Here is a 19,205-nt window from a genome sequence, read left to right as displayed (position 1 = left end):
CAGCTTTGGGCTTCGAGCCTCAATGCCTGCAGAGGTGGAGGCACCTGCAGGAATTCCCAGTGTCTGGGAGTGGCTCTCCAGTCCTTGGCTTCCCCCAGCTGATGTGTGGCTGTGGATGATGGTAAAGCCTGAGGCTAACTGGTGATGGATCTTTCCTTAATCACTCCAGGCAATCTCTGGTAGCAATGACTGGATGCATTGCTGAGCTTCTTTTGTAATGCTTTGCTAATGATGATGTGCTTTGCTGAGCTTATCCTTTTGTAATTCTTTGCAGCTGTGCATGATATAAATGACACAATTCCTTCAGTTGGTGTCTGTCTTTGGTGCTGACCCTGCCCACTGGTGAAACAGGGCCCCCTCCAGCCTAAGTGTTACCTAGGAAGAGAAAAGCCATCACTCCAAATGTCCCCCCTTCCTCCTTGTTCCCCCCACTTTATACCCTGAGCATGATGCCCTATTGTCTAGGGTATCCCCAGGGTCAGTGGGGGTCACCTGTCCTGGCTGTGTCCCCTCCCAAGCTCCCCCGCAGCCCCAGCCCCTCTCCAGCGTGGCCAGAGGAGGGGCAGGCCAGGCTTTGGCTCAGTGGGAGCTCAGCAAGAACAAAAGCATCTCTGTGTGCCCAGCCCTGTGCTCAGCACCCGGCCCAGCAGCAGCGTCTCAGTGCCAGGGTCTGTGCCATCAGTCCCTGCCAGGGGTTTCCATGGCACCTGCCAGGCCAGGTGACCCAGGTGTGGTGTCCCAGTGAGGGCTGCCATGCAAACAGTGCCCAGCACTGCCCCTTTCTGTCTGCCTGACCTGGCCTTGGCCCTGGCCCTGCTGTTTGCTGCAGGTTCCGCAGCGCCTGACCGGCCCGCGCGGCACAGGGCAGGCGGCCACGGCACAGACCCACAGCAAGGGCTCCCCTCTGGCTCTGGGCAGTGACACCAGCCTGAGCAATGGGCTGGCGCACTGGGGTCAGTGCGGTGTCCATGGCAGCAGTCCCTTGCAATGCCCAGTGCAGGTTGGGATGATGATCCACCCTCACAGCCGGCCCAGGGCAGGTGTGCGGTGCCCTTCCCCACAGCCTGTCTGCACAGAAGCACTTCCAGGGCTCTCTGCATTTCCCTTCCCTCCCTCTTGAGTCACTCACACACCTCCCAACGACCCACTGGGAGCTTTGAGCTGCAAGGAGTGCAAAGCTGGTCTGTCCTTCAGGAGTGGCTCTAATTATGCCCTGAGCCAACTCTGCATTTGTGTTCATTGCAGATCTTCCTGTGTGTCTACATCATTCCTTGCAGGGCTCTGCCTTGGGGAAGGGGAACTTCCTTGGACATACCTAGGGCTTGGCACACACTTGAGGAGTGTGTCTGTTTTAAATGGGGAAGCTTAGGAGTTTTAGATTGCTTCAAAAAATAAAAGAAGAAAACCCCTCTTTGCCTGAGTGCAGCCAGTTCTCCAAGCACAGCAGGTCCCAGGTGACTGAGCAGAGACAGGACGGGCTTGGGCTATGTGGGGCAAGGTTGTCCACACTGCCTCAGACCTCCAGGCACAGCTTCTCTGACTAGGCCAGACATCCTCAGGAGAGTCCCTGGGCCAATATCAGTTGCTGAATGCTGCAGTCACCTCTGCTCTAAATAGAACAGTCATAAAATATACTCTTCAAAGAGGAATGTGGATTTATTGGAAGCTCTTGCAAATAGTTTTCCATCAGTATTGTAGGAAACCTTCCTAATGGACTGCACTAGAGCAGAGGGAAATCAGGGCAGAGCCATGGTTTGTCAGGACTTGCTTGATCCCAATGAGCCCCGTGGTGCATTTAGAGCTGAGCCCTGGAAGCTCAGGGCCTGAGAGGAGATTGCGCCAACCTAACCAGGAGTCAAAATCCGAGGAAAAACCCAAAGTGTCTCAAAGCATGAATGGGTCCCCTGAGGTCCATCCACACAGACCCCTCATGGACTTGTTTGAGGAGAGAATTGGAGGCCAGGATGGCACAAACCTCTCAGAGACTCAGTGTGGGAAGGAAAAAGGGAAGTACCTTAAAAGAACTGCAGTACCTTGAAGCATTAATGAGCCCCACTGAGTGTTGTTACTGACAAAGAATCTCCAGGGACTAATTGCAGCAGATCATTGCAGGCCATGGTTGCACAAACCTCTCAGGACCCCAAGGCAAAAGCCCAAGTCCTTTGAAGAACCTGCCGTCCCTGGGAGCATGAAGGAGGGCCCAGGGCCATTCCTGACCAAGGCTCCCCAGGGCCTCTTCCCAGCAGCTCCCTGAGGCCAGGAGTGCAGGGAGGCAGAGGCTCTGTGTAGGCAGCTCAGCTGCTGAGCAGAGCCTGGGCTGGCTGGAGGCAGCAGAAAGGCCAAGGCCTGAGCCCCAGCCCCAGGGAAGGCAGATCCTGTCCCTCCCCGCCTGCTCAGGGCTCTGCCGGGAGCACTGGCATAGGGAGGGATGCTGAGGGCAGGACAAGGGATGACAGTGCCCAGCCTGGCTGGGGCTGTGCCAGGAGGCCCCAGTGCCTCAGGACAAGGTGTCTCCTCCTCACAGCCCTTGGTGGCAAGACGCTGCTGTGCCCCAGGGCACCAAGGCCTGGCTTCTCCTGGCCACTGCCAGCCTTGCCAGGGCCCTTGGCCATGTCCAGCACAGCTTGTCCTGCACTGTCCCACAGCTGCTGCTGTGTCCCTGCAGGCTGCACACTCCCATCTCGCTGCCCCCCAGGCCCTGCCCTGCCATTGCCAGCCCTGACCTGCCCCTGCCATGCCCAGGGCATGTCTGCAATTCCCCCAGGCAATGGGTGGGGATGGGCAAGTGTTCCTGAGGGCACAGGGAGGGGACAGCTGGGCTGGACTGACCCAAGGGATCTCCCATTCCATGCAATGTCATGGTCAGCAATAAACTGAGGGAAAGGAAGGGTATAGGGCTGCCAGGGAGGGCTGTGGATATTTTTTACCAAGACATTTCTCATACAAAACACAAAGTACGTGTTCTTTATCCCTTCCTGCCAGGAGGTGGCTGGACATTGTCTGCTGATGGGAATCATCAATAGAGGATTGATCTCATTTGTTGTTTCTTTGCTTCCACCTGTGGCCTTTGCCTTTTGAGGCCCTTGCTGAGGAGGGTGTAGAAGCCCAGAAGATCAGGACCTGGTTTGCATGTCCCAAACATCAAAAACTGGATGGCTGTGGGACCAACCAGGGATTGGTAAGAAGAGCCAAGATTTCTTAGCAATAACACATTTTGAGGAAGAACAGGCTGTGTCTGCAGAAGGGGTCATGCAGATAAAGGCAGAACTTTTCCAGGACAAACATCCTTGCCCTGGCTCCTGGGCATAAGCACGACATGGCCCAAGTGCAGGAATGAGAAGTGGGCATGGACTGTGGGGGGATCAAGACCACCAAAGACCCCCAAAGCCTCTGAGCCATTTAGAGAAAGGTTCAGCAAAACAAACAGCACATGATAATTCATTTGCACAGAAAGTGAGACACTTATCGCCAGGGCAGGAAAAAGTGATCAGTGAAGAGGTCCTCCCACCAAGCCCAGGCACATTTGTGCCCCAGCACCCTGGACATCCCATTGGCTGGATCAATGCTGAAACCAGGACTGGGGATCTCTTCTTCTCTCTCTCTTGTTTTCTCTCTGCTCCTCTGATTCACGTCTGTCTCTGTCTCTCTTGTCTCTGTCTCTCCTCTCTTTCACCTTTCCTCTTGTGCCTTTATACAAAACCTACTGACATGCCCTTTTATAGCTCAGGGACTGACATCCCAATTTCTATGCTAAATGCATAATGAATTAATAAAACTTTATAGGCCTTTGTGGACTCTCTGAGCTTTTTAATTTCTTTCAGCCACAAGCATCTACAAAACTTGGGTGTTTCCTTTGCCTTAAGTTTGGGAGATCACAGAGAGAGAGGGAGAAAGCGGTTTGCTGGCCCCTGATGGCCTCACACATTTAACCCGCCAGTGTCGTTTTGCTCAGCTTTTCTCTAGCAGGCAGCATTAACCAGATGCAGCTGCGCAAGGGTTTCCAGAAATTTGGCATCATCCACAAAGGACTTGGAAGTGCATTTTGTCCCATGGCACAGGGAATATATGAATATTCCATTGTAGTCAAGGGCTGGTCACTGCGGGATGTTACCTGGGCGTGGCTGCCAAGAGGACTCTGTTCCATGAACAACATTTGACCCTCATTGTTCAGCCAAATTCCCACTCACCCCATGTTCCATTCCTTCAGCCCATCTTTCTCCAATCTGGCTCTGAGGAGAGCCAGCAGACCATGTCACAGACCCTGCTAAGGTCTGGGCAAACAACATCCCCTTCTTTTCCCTGCCACGTGTGTTCTGCAGTCCCTGCCTTGTGCTGCCCGTGCCTGGAATGGCTGCAGGAGGATTTGCCACATCCCCTTCCCTGCTGAGCCTGACCAGTCTGTGACTGTCCCCATCCCCTCCCTGCCCTGTTTGCAGACTGGTTCTATGTGTGCCCTTCCCAAGTGCCCAGGACCCTCTGGGATGGCTCTGGCCTTTCCAGGGGCTTTGAGAGAGGTCTCACCGTGACACTGCCCAGCCTTCTCAACATCCCTGACACCAAAGGCCTCTGCCACATCCCTCAGTTCCAGGTCAGTGCCCAGGGCACAGCACAGCCCTGTCCAGGTCCTCAGGGTGCTTCAGAAGGGAGGCAGCTGTGACTTCTCCCTGCACACCCACCACTCTCATGTCCCTCTGGGCAGTCCGTGGCTGTCCTGAGCATTTCCCCTGGAGCCTCCCTGTCCTGGATGTTTCTCTCCATGCAGCCCTCAGCACATTGCAGCAAAGAATTCAGGTGGTTTCCCAGGGGATGTTACTCTCCGAGCTGTGAGAAGCGACATTCACTTTTAAGGATTTTAAAGGTTTACTAAAAACTTTAACAAAATACAACAAAGGACTGAATAAGGAAAAAGGACGGTGCAATGCTGGGAGTTTGCAACCCCTCAGCCATGAGCTCATCTATAAATTGGCTGCTCCGCTTTTTGTACCCCTGGGGGTTGCCTCAGGCAGCCCTGGCGCCTCCCAAGGTCTGTCAGTGGACTCTTCTTTGCCGTTCATCCCTGGAGGTTTCTTTCTTGCCACTTGATTTGAGATGAGGTGTTGTCATGCTGCACTTCCTAGTAGCAAGCTTGCCCTTTTCTCAAATGTTTTATGAAAAGGCACAGGGACACACCCTCCTTCCTCAGGCCTGGACTACTAAAGCCCTCTCTTGGCAACTGCATGGGCTGGGGAAGATGGACTATGGGGAGAACAGAGGACATCTAAACAACAAATCACAATAACACAACTATAAGTCAATATACTTTCCTTAACATACATATAATATTTATCTCTGAATTGAGAGAGCCAACCATTGCAATAGGCATTTATAACAGAGTGAAGTGGCCTCAAGGCACTGTTTGTGCCACTGGAATTGTGCCACCCCCAAGAGCTGATGATGGTTGTGATAGTAAAAGAGTTTTAAAATCATGGGGATTTAGGGTTAAAAGGAAAATTAAGCTTAGTAAGCCCTGAAAAAAAAATACCCTAGGTACATATAGGCCTTGTACCTTGCTAGAACTGCACCTGTGTAGCTAGTACATGATAAATGATATACTTGTTAGATGTGATGATTGTTTAGTAATTAAATATAATTACTGTTTAATTGTAAGAATAATCATGAGAAAGTGTGGTCAGGGGCCTCAGAAAGATCACAAGAAACTCATGCTTGAATAAAGTCAATGTATACAATAGAACAATGTAAGTTTAATAATTAATATGTAAGTTATATAACGATAGAATACAAAATACGTCCAGCTCAAAAGCCATGTCGGAGTCAGATTTGGGTCTGTACCCCTGATTCCCAGAGCTCTCAATAAAAGCACCTGCTTATAATCATATCCCGTGATTATGTGTGTTCCTGAATGCTAACACTCTGTTCTATGGTCCTTATCAAGTCCCCCTTTTTCTTGAGACAAACTTCTGTATGGGGAACTAGTTTCTTAATACCTATATTTCATTTTGCAGCAAAGGAAAACTTTGTTTTCTAACATGTTTTCTAACATGTCTTCTTCTGCACTCTCGTTGGCTAAATGTTTCCCCAATTCCAGTTTGGTCTTATCCACTTGGTGTGCTCTGCAATGCCTGATGGCAACTTCCTCTGGTTTCTGGATACTTTCAAGTAAACCCAAGATTTGTTCTCCATTTTTGATCGGAGCTTTGATATGTCAAAAGGTCTCTTTCTTTCCAGAAGTCCCATGTGCATGTACCACTCCAAAGGCATATTCTGAATAAGTTCAAATGTAAACTCCTTTTCCTCTACTCAGTTCCAAAGCTCAAGTGACTGAAATTAGTTCTGCTTTCTGGGCTGAAACATCAGCGGTGAGTGCCCCCAATTCGATTACATCGGGTTGCGGAGTCACTGCGTATCCAGATATTTGGATAGGAAGGTTTGGGGCTTGGTGCTCTGACAGACCAGCTGCTCCTGCTGCCTGCTCTGCCTTTGGCATCTGCTCTGCTGAGGGTATGGCAGCTGCAGCAGGATTTCCTGTGGGAAGAGGTACCACTGCTGACATAGCCCTCGGACTCCAGGGGCCCATGGCTGTGCCCTCCAGCACAGGGGTGTCACCCACAGCGGGGCACGAGGGGACGGTGAAGGGCATTAGAAGGGAGAGAAACCAGCATCTAGGGACTATGTGAGGGAAATAACAATTTATTTCCTTTTCCTTGGATAAAGAATTGCACGAGCCCTGCTAGAGCTGCTGGGGGATTGGCCTCTTGCTGAGGCCCCTCCTCTTTTTGGGACACCATGTCCCCCCCGGGCAAGGGGCCCCTGTTCCAGCCAGGAGCAGAGGTGCTGTGCCTTCTGCCCTGGGCAGAGAGGCCTGCTACTGTCACCACCTCTTGCCACAGGTCCTCCTGATACTGGTCCTGCCCTACAGGGATGGGCACAGGTGGGGAGTGGCAGTGAAACCCAGGGCAGGGGCTTTAACATTGACTGCTCTCAATGAGTTGTCGAGAAATTACAGTTTTACTTTTTCTGCCAACCAAGGCTGTCAGTGTTTCTGTGTTTGTATTAATGAGAAAGGTTAGGGTTAGGCTAGAGTGTGGGTTTAGGGTTAGGTTAGAGTGTGGGTTTAGGGTTAGGGTTAGGTTGGAGTGTGGGTTTGTGGTTTAATGGAGAGCAAAGTGGTGTCTGAACTCAATTGATTTAAATTTTTTCTTTCATGATGTTTTGTCTGTGAAAAGTCTGAAAATCAAGGACATCTTTTTGGAATCTGCTATCTTTGCCCTTGATACTAGCTGAGTGATCCTTCAAAACTAAGTGAAAGCATGAACTCTTTTGGCCATTTTTTAGAGGGAGAAAAAAACAAACCCAAACCTGTTTTCTGAATCCTCGGAAAATCTGACTTATCCAAAAAAACATTATTAGGAATGTATCGATTTTCTGTTCATCATTCATTCAGACACCTGTGAAACCAGATCAGTAATGCTCTCTTTAATGATTTAACACAGCTGATTGCCATTAAATCACTTGAAATTATGGCCTCAACTTTCAATGATATTTTGAAAATGAGACTTTCCATTTCAGGGAGGAACAGAATGCATTTGCACAGTTCCATTATGGGTGGATTTTTTTTCAACACACAGATTCTCTATTTCCCCTTCTTTAGCCTTAAGCATTAAAGTCAATCATCTGCTTTGGAAATGCAACTCACATGTAACTCTTTCTACTATTTTGCTTACCTTATTTTTAAAGGCTGAAAATATTCAGTTGTAATTTGCTTTATAGAATTCTTTGTCACTGTGGGACTGGAAAAAGATCACAGAAATTTCTCCCATCATAGATTTTAAAATATTTTAAAATGTTATTATAAAGATTATTTATCAATATTTAATATTTGCTTTCTGTGTAACTTTATTAAATCTGTACTTTAAAACAAGCATTACCTAGCAGGCTTTCAGTTCAATTACAGCGATCCCTCCCATCAGAGGGGGGGCCAGAAGAAGGACTGAGGGATTAATCCAAACTCACCTCCCCCCCAACAGGGGCTGGCCCGCTGCAGGATGGTGCAGGGCCATTGGGGGAGGGGAGGGGCTGGCAATGAAACGTGGGTGGAAGAGAAGGGTTATGGTGGGAAAATGGGGTCCCTGTAGCGTGGCCAGTGCCATCTTGGGAGGGGGTGCTGGGTGCACTGCATCTCGCCCGGGGAGGCACGGCCAATGCCACCCCTAAGGGAGGATAACAGTGTCCGGCAGGGCACTTGGGGCGGCTCAGCCGCTGCCATCCCCAAGGGAGAAGGTTTGGGGAATCTGCGGGGAAAAAGGAACGGGGGGCTTCGCAGAAGCCGAGAGGGAAATCTACAGGAGAGGGGCCCAACGCGGCTGGAAGCCGACGAAATGCGTGGATGTGAAGGGCCTCTCTTAGCATGTTAACAATTCTCCCATAGCTGACGTGTCACCGTTTACAATTCTGTCCCATTGGTGTCCTTTCGATCCCCCCTGCCCCCATAGCCTAGAATAGGGAGGAGAGGGTAGAAAAGGCAGCTTTCCGAGAAAGAGAAGGAGCTTTCCAGTATGAGTTACCCCAAAAAAGACCAAGCGAGTTTGCGTCCTCATCGGAAAAGAAAAAGATTCCTGGCTGCCAGGAACATGCAAGCCTACAGCCCCTGTCTGGGCATGGACAGTGGTTAAAACTCAAAAGAAAAAAAAAGGTAGCCCAGCCACCCGCCAGGAATCCAACCCTGCTCAGACCCACTTACCCTCCAGGCTCGGGCGGTGAAATCTCTATCTCTCTCCTTGGTGATGGAAAATCACGCTGAACTGAGGACGTTTTCTTCTGTGGTTTGGCTCTTCTAGAAGCCTGGGTGTTCCTGTTAACCAGGGCTCATCCCTGAAACCCTGGTTTCGGCCACTGTCAGCCTCTAGTAGTCTCTATGCATGTGTGGTCGCCTGATGCACCGTTCTCGGGGCTCAGGCTCAACCGTGAGCCACTGCCAAACCTCCCTCTTCTGTCTTCGGGTAAGCCTGCCCCTGCAAACCCCTGAAGCCCTCTCCACATCTGAAATGAGACCCCAAAACCCCGTCCTGTGCTCAGCAGAGACCCCCAGCCCCCTGCACACATTGGAAAAGATCCCAGTCCTCTGCATGCCTCACATAGGATTCCAAATCTCATGCATAACTTCAAGTGGACCCCAGTGCCCTCCATGTCTCAGAGGGAACCTAAATTATCCCTGTGTGTCTCACAAGGGACCCTAGCCCCTCGTGCACCTTATGGGGTATCCAAGCCCCCACACGCCTTATGGGGAAGCCCGGGGCACCGACGCCAAGTGTTTTGGCCTGGAAATCAAGTGTGGTTGCAGCTGGGTTGTTGTGCCTCTGGGGCTGTTTCTCAGCCCCATCAGGCCCCAAGGCCACACAGCCCTTCCCTTCCCTTCCCTTCCCTTCCCTTCCCTTCCCTTCCCTTCCCTTCCCTTCCCTTCCCTTCCCTTCCCTTCCCTTCCCTTCCCTTCCCTTCCCTTCCCTTCCCTTCCCTTCCCTTCCCTTCCCTTCCCTTCCCTTCCCTTCCCTTCCCTTCCCTCCCTCGCCCAGAGGAGCAGACCCTGTGCAGCACCCTGGATTGGTGATGGCCCATCAATTAGGTCCTACCAACTGTGTGTTAATTGGGGAGGAGCTTTGTTTTGCCTGCTGGCATTGCTGCTCAGGCTGTGTCTTTGCAGATGTTCTTGATGGCTTCTCTCTTTTCCTGGGCATGCTACTGGAGGATGTCCAGGCCCAGATGATCCCACTGAAGGAGATGTGCCCTCAGCCCAGGGATGCTCAGCATGGGCTCCCCCAGCCCCTCAGGGCCCCGCCGCTGGTCACAGCAGCCCCTGCCTGGCTCCTGCCTGCCCTCACCGTGGGCATCCATGGCTGCTCCTGGCCATGGAACTCAGCCAGTGCTGGTGCCAGCTGGGCTTTGCTGTTGGAAACACCTGGACATATCTCTGAGAACTCCTATTACTTTATTTGAACATAAAATGTGGGCCAAGCCCTGCCCTGGCGGCGGGGCCTGCCCGCCTTCCGTCATGCTAGGGGAACAGGACCAGGGGGCTCAGGGGCAGAGGGTCTCGTTGTGGACGGGTTTGTTTTGGGAATGGCTCAAGATGGTGAGGAAGCTGTGGAAGGGCAGATGGGGACAGACGTGAAGAGCTGGGAACACGGGTCAAGTTCTCTCTGCCGGAGTTGTTAGGCTCGTCTCCTGGAGATGCACAGCAGCACCTTGGGAGAGAGCAGTGGCTGAGGCCCCAGCTGCCAGTGGCACACAGGGAGCCTCCTGCACAGCAGGGCCCAGAGCTGGCAGGGCTCCCCAGCACGGCTGGAGCGGCTGGCACACCTTGGCCCAGCTGGACAGCTGCCCCTCAAGGCCCCGGCGAGCAGGGGACGGCTCTGGGCAGGCTCCCTGGCCAGGAGCGGGCCCCAGAGCGCCTCTGCCTTTCAGGGGCAATCTCGTCCTTGCTCTTTCTCCTCCCCACCTTGCTCTGCCTCTGCCCTGTGCCCCTAGGGCTGCTCTTGGCCAGGCAGCCTCAGTGGGAGCCAGCACTGGCTGCAGCCCCAGCGGGCCCCGCAGGACAAGCCTCAGCAATGAAGAGGCCAAGGAAAGCACTGGGCAGAGCAGAGCCCTCAGCCGAGTTCTTTGGACAGCCATGGACTGGCCACAGCTCCACTGCAGCCTCACTGGGAATCCTCCCTGATTTTTAGCAGCCTTTAAAGGAAGCTGTTTGAGATTGAGATCAGCAAAACACTCACCATTTTCTGTTCCAGCAATACCAGATTCCGACAGAGCACATCATCAGGCCAAGTGCTGCACCAGCCACAATGACCATCAACTTCATCAAACAAGATGTTCCCCGGCAGAAATCTCTTCTCATGCTTTTCCAGATTTTGTCAGCACGTGTTGAGGTGCCAGCTGCATCTTGGGAGCAATGGGGAGCGTGAGCCATTGCTATGCTGCACTGCTGAGCTGGCAGCAGGGTGGATACGGCCAGGACATTCTCGCTCTCTGTTTCCCCCTGAGCTGGGGCCTGCAGGCACCTTGCTGCCTCTTGGCACAGGACTGCTCAGTGCCCAAAGCCCTGAGCCTGCATGCAATAATTCCTCTGTGCTGTGCTGTGCTGCTCCCATCCATACTTGTCAAAGAGGTGGATAAAGACAAGGAAAATGCCCAGAGTTTTGGAGCTGCTCCAAAACTCCACCCTCCAGCAAACAGGTGCCTCTCTGCATCTCCCCAGAGAGTAGGAAACTGCAGGCATCTCAGGCCCATGGTGCAGCTGGGCCTCCCTGTCAGCTGGTGCCAAATGCCTTCCTGCAGAGGCTGGGGAGAAGCTGCAGCCAGGCCAGGCTGGGAAACAGCCCCGCAGGCCGTGAGAGCAGCAGCGGGGCAGCGAGGCTGCCATGGATCCCTTCCTGCTGTGCCAGGCACGGCCTGTCCAGATCTGCAGGGACAGCCCCCGGCTGCTGAGTCCCAGGGGAAGGGGGAGGGAAATGCACCCACCATGCTGTCTCTCCAGATCACTCAGGATTTCTTCAACATCTTTTGATTCCTCCCTGGATTTACTCCTTCCTATATGTTTGTTCTTTCCTCTCAGGGGACCTTAAGAGAAATATTTCCATTTCCCAGGCATGGATACCACAAAACCCGTGCTCAGCCTGTGGAGTCAGCAGGGACACACTACTCACCCCTGCGATGGAAGCTGGGCTTGCGAGCAACATGCACCAAAGGACCTGAGAAAGTCTTCCCTGCAGCCACACCTGTAACTCAACAGCCACAGAAGCCTCTGTCATCTCTGCAGATCTGCACGGGCAGCACTGAGCCCCAGGAGCGGTGAGGGGATGGCCCAGGGCGAGGGCACACACGTGCGTGGTTCTGTCCTGGCACCTGCAGCGATGCCCCCCTGGCCGAGCTTTGGGCTCTGAGCTGGCAGCTCTCGCAGGGGGAAAGGCCTTGACCTACCCTCAGCATCTCCCAGAGGCTCAGTAATGGGTATGGGTTGGGAATCCAGATCCTCTTCATCCTCACGTTCAGCTGCAAAGAAAGGCAGGACAGAACACCTCCGGGGACACTGCTGAAGATTCTCCTTCAGGCTGCAGTGGCAGTGAGTGTCCCTGGGCGATTGGAGCCCTCCAAGGCATTCCCTCAGCTCTGCCTTCCACTCAGGAGCAGGGGCAGGGGGACCACATGCCAGTGCTGGCCCTGCACTGGGATGGAAGGAGCCCCTTGTGGGGCAGTCAGGGGAGAAAGGACTCCCTGGAGCTGCCAGCAGCTCTAAACCCAGCCGGAGACAGGGCCAGGGCTTGACAGCGGCAGCAGGAGCAGCTCAGGCTCCCTGGGGCTGGCAAAGCAGCTGAGAAAGGCTCAGCCCCGGGACACAGCCCTGAGCCCGGCCCTTCCCTCTCTGCTCTTCTCTGGGGCTGCACAGAGCACACGGAAGGACACACTGGCATTGCACATGGGTGGAAGATGGACAGCTAAATGCTCCTTCCTCCCACTGACAGTGATCCTCCTGTGGGATTGCTGTTGGGCACAGGAGTAGGAATTTGGGGGACAGGATTTCCAGAATCCATCAAACTTCAAAGGATCTTAAAGGAAATCACACATAAATATTCCTCTGGACAATGATTTCTCTGTTAGGAAAGGGTTGCTGATAACCTACCTTCACCAGACTCCAAGATCCTTAAACCGTGCTTTACCAGTCTTTCCAAATGCTTCAAGTCACGGTCCCAATCTAGAAAGGAGCACAGGTGGGAAATGTTCCATGGTGTGCTGGGATCCCCCTTCTATGAGGAAGTGAGCACTGCAAGGGGCTCAGGTAATGCTGTGAGCCCGCCCTGCCAAGCAGCAGAGAGGGCAGCTCAAGGCTCAGCAGGGCTCAGGCCTAGAGGCACAGCAATTACCTCCTGTGACTGTGCCTGGCAGCGCCTCCCTTCCTGCAGCAGAGGCTGCCAATGAGCCACTGCTTCCTCTGGGAAACTCAGCCTTCAGCACAGCCTCTCCTTCCATCTCTGGGGAAAGGAAAAGGGACAGCTGGATCATTTGGGCTGTTCCCCAGCAGGAAGGTGGCATCTTCAGGAGGCAAAGCTTGTCTCAGTCATGGATGAGATTCAGGATAAAGACCAGGTTACTGGGGCTGCTGCTGGGCCCACCCTCCTTCAAACATCTGCCCCTCCAGATGCGCTCAGTGACTGGGAAATTGCAGGGGATCTCAGGGTGTGCATGGGCCATGGTGCAGTTGGGGCTCCCTATCAGCTGGTGCCAAATGCCTTCCTGCAGAGGCTGGGGAGAAGCTGCAGCCAGCCCAGGCTGGGAAACAGCCCTGCAGGCCGTGAGAGCAGCAGCGGGGCAGCGAGGCTGCCATGGATCCGTTCCTGCTGTGCTAGGCAGGGTCTGTCCAGATCTGCAGGGAAAGCCCCCAGCTGCTGAGTCCCAGGGGAATGGGGAGGGGAATGCACCCACCACGGCGTCTCTCCAGATCTCTCAGCATCTTCTCTATGTGTTTGTATGTCTCTAGAGCCTTACTGTTTCCTGTAGGTTTGTTCCTCCCTCTCAGAGGACCTTAAGAGGAGTATTTGCATTTCAGATGGATGGATCCCACAAAACCATGGCTCAGCCTGTGGTGTCATCGGGGACACACTACTCACCCCTGCGATGGGAGACGGACTTGTGTTCAGCAACCAGGAATGGAGCCTGAAATGTCCTCCCTGCAGACGCACCTGCAACTCAATAGCCACAGAAGCTTCTGCCAGCTGGTTCCTGCCAGGTTGTCAGTGATTATTCTTTTAGGAACATTATCAGTATACCTGCACGAGACTTCAGAGGCTGGAAATCTTCATGGAGCCAAGCTGCTGGAGAAGCCTTCCGAGCATGCTCATCTAGAAGGGAGCACAGATGAGAACCAGTTCCTTGTGTGCTGGCATCCCCCTCTGTCTGTGAGAATTTGGCACTGCAAAGGGCTCAGGGAAGGCCATGGGAGCCAGATGTGAAAGGACAAGGCCAAAGCTGCACAGGGGCCTGGGGAGCTCTGGGCTGTCTCTTGGCCAGTCTCCACACTTTGGTAGGCCCTGTGCCACATCCCTAGGAGGGCAGCTGGAGCAGCCCATGGGCCACGGGACTTCACTCCCTCCCACAGAGGAAACCCTCCCTAAACCCCAGGGGAAAACCATCCCCAGCGGTTCCCCGGAGAGCAGGGAGCGCTGTCCTGGGAAAGGGGAGCCAGGCTGCCGGCTCACCTGCTCCCCACGCTTGCAATGGAGCAGCCTTGGCAGCCCTGGCAGACAGGGCCACGGCCAGGAGGAGCAGGAGGAGGAGGCGCAGAGCAAGGGCCATGGTGCCTTGCCCTGTGCCAGTCCCGCCGCTCTTGCTGCCACCACTGTCCTGACACCGCTGTCCCAATGTCAGCACCACTGCTGCCACCGCCGCTGCTGCTGCAGCAGTTGTGCTCAAGGACTGCCTGCTCGGGCGTTGTGGTGCTCTGCAACCACGGAGCTCTGGGACCTCTGTGACCTCAGAGCCTGCTATGACCTCAGCCTGCTGCGACCCCAGAGCCTGCTGGGACCTCATGGCCTTAGCTGTACCCCAGAGTGTACCCCCTTTCTGTACAAATGGACTGCCCTGAGTGTAAATATTTTGCTTCATCCAAGGGCCATTGCTCAGAAAAACCTTTATTTTGCCTGCTGACATTGCTGGTCAGAGTGGCTCCCAGCAGATGCTCTTGATTGTTGCAGTACAAATTTCATTTACTGTTTCCTTCTTAGGTGGTTCCTTCTGTTGTACCCCCATGTTCTCCCCGAGTTTGTTCCCCCCTGGCTTTTACCCTCCCTCAAAGCTGACCCCCATGCCATTCCCCGCCCCTTGTTCCAGCTCTTTCCCTGCCTGTCATAGCAACCCAGCCCCTTGGTCCCCGAACCTTCCCTGGCACTTTCCCATGGGGCCAATCCCAGATTGCAACACCTTTTTGGGATGCCCCAATTCCTCAAGGCCCCATTAGCCCGTGTGACCCATCCTCTCCACCCTCCTACCCCAATGGGCTCCAGAGACTGGATGTGATCCCCTCACTCTTCCCCTGAGGATTCCCTCTTGGTGAGCTGTTTGTATCCACCCCCTGACTTGTATCTTGCACAGGAGTGCCGTGGGCTCTCTGTTTCTGCTCTCTTCACCTGAAATAAACTCTTTCTTGTGGAACCTCAAGACGGAGATCTGCCTCCTCTCTCCTCTGCCCGGTCCCTGTGGTGGCTTGTGTCTGGCACCTTAGAGCAAGTGGCTCTAAAGGTTCTGCCTCTGGTAAATGCCCATAGCGAGGCAGTTCCCCACTCCTGGTGTGGCGCCGGAGTTCTGAGAGCTAGACTGAGTTCTGGTAGTGACTTCACCAACCTACGGAACGTCCCTTCTTCAGTGCCTGCTCTGGTGCCCTGCCATCTCACACACCAGAGCGTGATTCACATACTGCAGCCCAGAGTTCGGTTTTTGCAACATTGAAATGGGTGTGGTCAGCAGGATTGCTGGGGATAAATCGCTGCAAAACTAAACAAAATGTGTGCACCATGCCAGGCTGGACTTAAATAGGCACAGGAATTTTGGAAAGATGAGGACAAGATAGCAGACAACAATGTAAAAGTCAGATTAAAATAACAGGAGGAAAAGCTAAAGGAGTGATTTGTGCACATTTGGGGGTTTATTTTTCTTGGGTGCAAAGCAAAATTAGAAGGTCCTAAGTGCCCAAAAGATTGGAAATGTGAAATGTCCTTCATAGCAGAGTGTCGGACCTCTGGATCCTTAAAACAATTTTATTGTGCTGGAACAGTGGCAGTTTGAGCTGGTGCCTCTGGGGGACCCTGAACAAAGAACCTCTTGGCTTTTATACCCTCCCAACTGAAGTGTGACAGTCTGGGGCCTTCCTGCTGTGTCCGAGTGGCCGGTCACTGGCTGGTACCACAGGCCCCCAGGTCCTCTGCTGAGCCATCCCTCTCCTACAGTCAAGTTCAGTCCGTCACATTTGGCTTTTCTCTCTGATCCACCACTGCTACGGTGTCTGTCCTGGAAAATGCTTGCCCAGCTCAGCTGGACACCGAGGTCAACACTGGCCACCTTCCCAGTCCTTGGGAGGTAAGGACAGCAGTTTTGGGTTCAGATTTCCTGAGCCCCAGGGAGACCTTGGCAACAATGACAAAGGCAAGGAGTCATCTCTTGCAGGGGTTTGTAATCCAACTTTATTGGGCAGCTCAGAAGAGCTTCCCATCTTGGAGGGTAAACTGCCTGCAAAAACCTCGAGCAGCCTTTTGCACAGGCTTATAACAGTGAGTGTAACCAGGGGATGGCCCTACGTGGGCCAATGAGATCAAACAGGGGTGTGGATATCAGGGTGACATACATGAGGGAACACCAATGGGGAAAGAGGGTAGGAGGAGACCTGGCTCTCTAGCCTATCACTCGATGTTCTGGGTAGAACCTTCCAGAAAGAAAGGAAGGGCTGCCAAGTGATGGACAGGTCCAGGGGCAAGGTCCTCAGAAGGGTTACATTTCAGTGGAGGAGGGAAAGGAGGATTGACATAGGGATGGGAGTAGGCAAGGGAGGGCAGGACCACTTACCAGGGGGCACAGGACTAAACCACTGAACAAACTGAACAAACTCAATAACACAGTACAACATCTCCCCCTTTTTCAAATACAAATGATCGAGTAAGAAAACTCAGTCTTTCAAACAGGGGTAACCTCCATACAGGGGAGAAACTCAGATTCAGGGTAGGTGCCTGCAAACCAAGGCTGACGGATAAGCCCTGTTTCAGTCCATGATGCATCTTCAGGATCTGGGACTGGTGGAACTTCATCTTCTAGATCAGAAGCTGATGGAGCTGCAACATGGTTGATGCTTGGGATGTCTGTTGCCTTGGCTATAAACTGAGATATCATGTGCCGGATGACACCAAAAACAATTAAAATAAGAATAAAAATAAGTAAGGCTAGAAGTCCTGTTTTGACAATTGAGCTCACCCATCCTGAGAATCCCCAGCCAGCTAAAATGTTCCCAAGCCAGTCTCCAGTCTCCTTCTTTTAAGATGCAGAGCACGGTGACAAGCCAAACTAGCATTTTAATAGAGCATGTGGCCATCAGGTCTGGGCTGCAATGAAATAAAAAGATATTAACAGGGATATCTTAAATGGAATAGGTCCTGCATCTCCTCCTCCTCCAACAGACATCCTGGACTTGCCGGACAGTGTTTTCTTTGGTGGCTTTGGGGATGTAAGGCCAGACCCATCTAGACAGGACCCATTTTAACCCTGAGGGGGTGGATACCCAGACGTACCCCCTCCCCCAAGTGACCAGGTGATAGGAACATTGTGTCATCCAGGTCTCCGGGTCCTTGACGAGGACTGGGGGTTTTTCTTTCAACTCCAACTGGTGATTGTCTTTAAAGTGCCTAATGATGGGGGGATTCAGGATTTCAAAAGCACAATTTAGAAAGTTCAATGTAAACAACGCCTTGGCAAGATGGATTTGAAGGGCTTCCCCCTTCATTGTCTCTTGCTGGTGAAGTAAAATTCTTTTTAGACTCTGGTGGGTCCTCTCAACCACAGCTTGGCCCATAGGGGATTGGGGGATGCCAGTCTTATGTTCCACTCCCCATTGCTGCAGGAAGCTCTGGAACTCCCTGGATGTGTACACGGGTCTGTTGTCCGTCTTAATGACCTTGGGGACCCCCAACGTGGAGAAGGCTTGTATAAGATGTTTTTTTGTGTCAAGTGCCCTCTCCCCTGCTTGGGCTGAGGCATAGACTGTGCCAGAGAAGGTGTCCACAGAAACATGTATATTTTTGAGTCTGCCAAATGAAGGGACTTTGGTGATATCCATCTGCCACACCTCACAACTGTGTAATCCTCGGGGGTTTGCCCCTGCGCTCAGCACCGGCATTTGATGTTGTTGACATGCGAAACATGTTGCCACAATGGCTTGAGCCTGTTCAGGGGTCAGGTGAAATTGCCGTACAAGGCCGGGTGCATTTTGATGGAACATCTGATGGCTTATGTTTGCCTGCTCGAACACATCAGGGAGCGGGGCCATCTGGTCTGGTGCAGCCAGGGCATCAGCTCGACGATTGCCCTCCATGATGAACCCCGGCAGGTCTGTGTGCAACCTGACATGCATTACATAAAAAGGTTGCTCTTGGTGGGAGACAATATCAACTAATTTGGAGAGCAATTCATAAAGTGCAATGTTAGATACCTCCTGCAGTACTGCATCTTCGGCTTAGGACACTACACCAGTGTCCTACATATGCCGAATCAGTAATCAAATTAAATGGTTCGGGGAACTTTTCAAATGCGCTGACAACAGCAGCCAACTCAGCTACATGAGGCAATCATTCTACCTCACCAACATCTGCCTCCCACAGCTGAGTTTGAGGATCTTTCCAAGTCATTACTGACTCGTGGGATGTCCTGGATGCATCTATAAAAATGGTCAGAGCTTCAAATGGGGTTCTACTCTAAACACTCTTTCACAATAATGAAAATTGGATGTCCAAATTGAAAATTTTGTGGGCCGTCCAATGGAGTGAAATCTGGCCAGTGTAGCTGTCCAATGCAAACTGCAGTGTTTCGTTCGCCTGAAACAGGTGCTCTGACATTGCTTTTGTCATTTGGCCCGTATTCAATTGTATGGTTATATGAATGATGTAAAAATCACATCCTGCTAACTCCTGGATCCGCATACGTGCTTTGCGGATAAGTTCGGCCACCAGTTCTTGTGGCTTTGTCATTCTTTTGGAGCAGTGATGGCTGAGGAAAACCCACTCTATGATCAGGAGAGGGTCCCTTTTGCCCTGGTTCATTCCCTTGATATTTTGGTCCCATTGAAAGATCACCCCATGTAGGTGTGGCAGTTTCCCTAATATGATAAACCTAAAGGGCAGGCCCGGTTGGTAGCGGTGGGCCTGCCTGGCAGTTATCTGTTCCTGAACTTTCTCTAGAAGAGCGCTTGCCTCCTGGGTAAGGGTCCGGGTGGAACTAGGCCCCTCTCCCCCTTCCAACAAATTGAAAAAGGGGGCCAGGTCTTTGGTGGTAATACCCAGCCACAGTCCTACCCAGTTTAAGGACCCACACAGTTGTTGAACATCTGCCAAGGTACGGACACTATTTTTGAAAGCAAATTTCTGAGGCACAATGGTCTTCTTTCCTACTTCAACACCCAGGTACTTCCA

Source organism: Taeniopygia guttata, chromosome 32 (assembly GCF_048771995.1).
Source record: "Taeniopygia guttata chromosome 32, bTaeGut7.mat, whole genome shotgun sequence".
In the NCBI taxonomy this organism is placed as follows: domain Eukaryota; kingdom Metazoa; phylum Chordata; class Aves; order Passeriformes; family Estrildidae; genus Taeniopygia; species Taeniopygia guttata.
Note: the sequence above shows the minus strand (reverse complement) of the source record.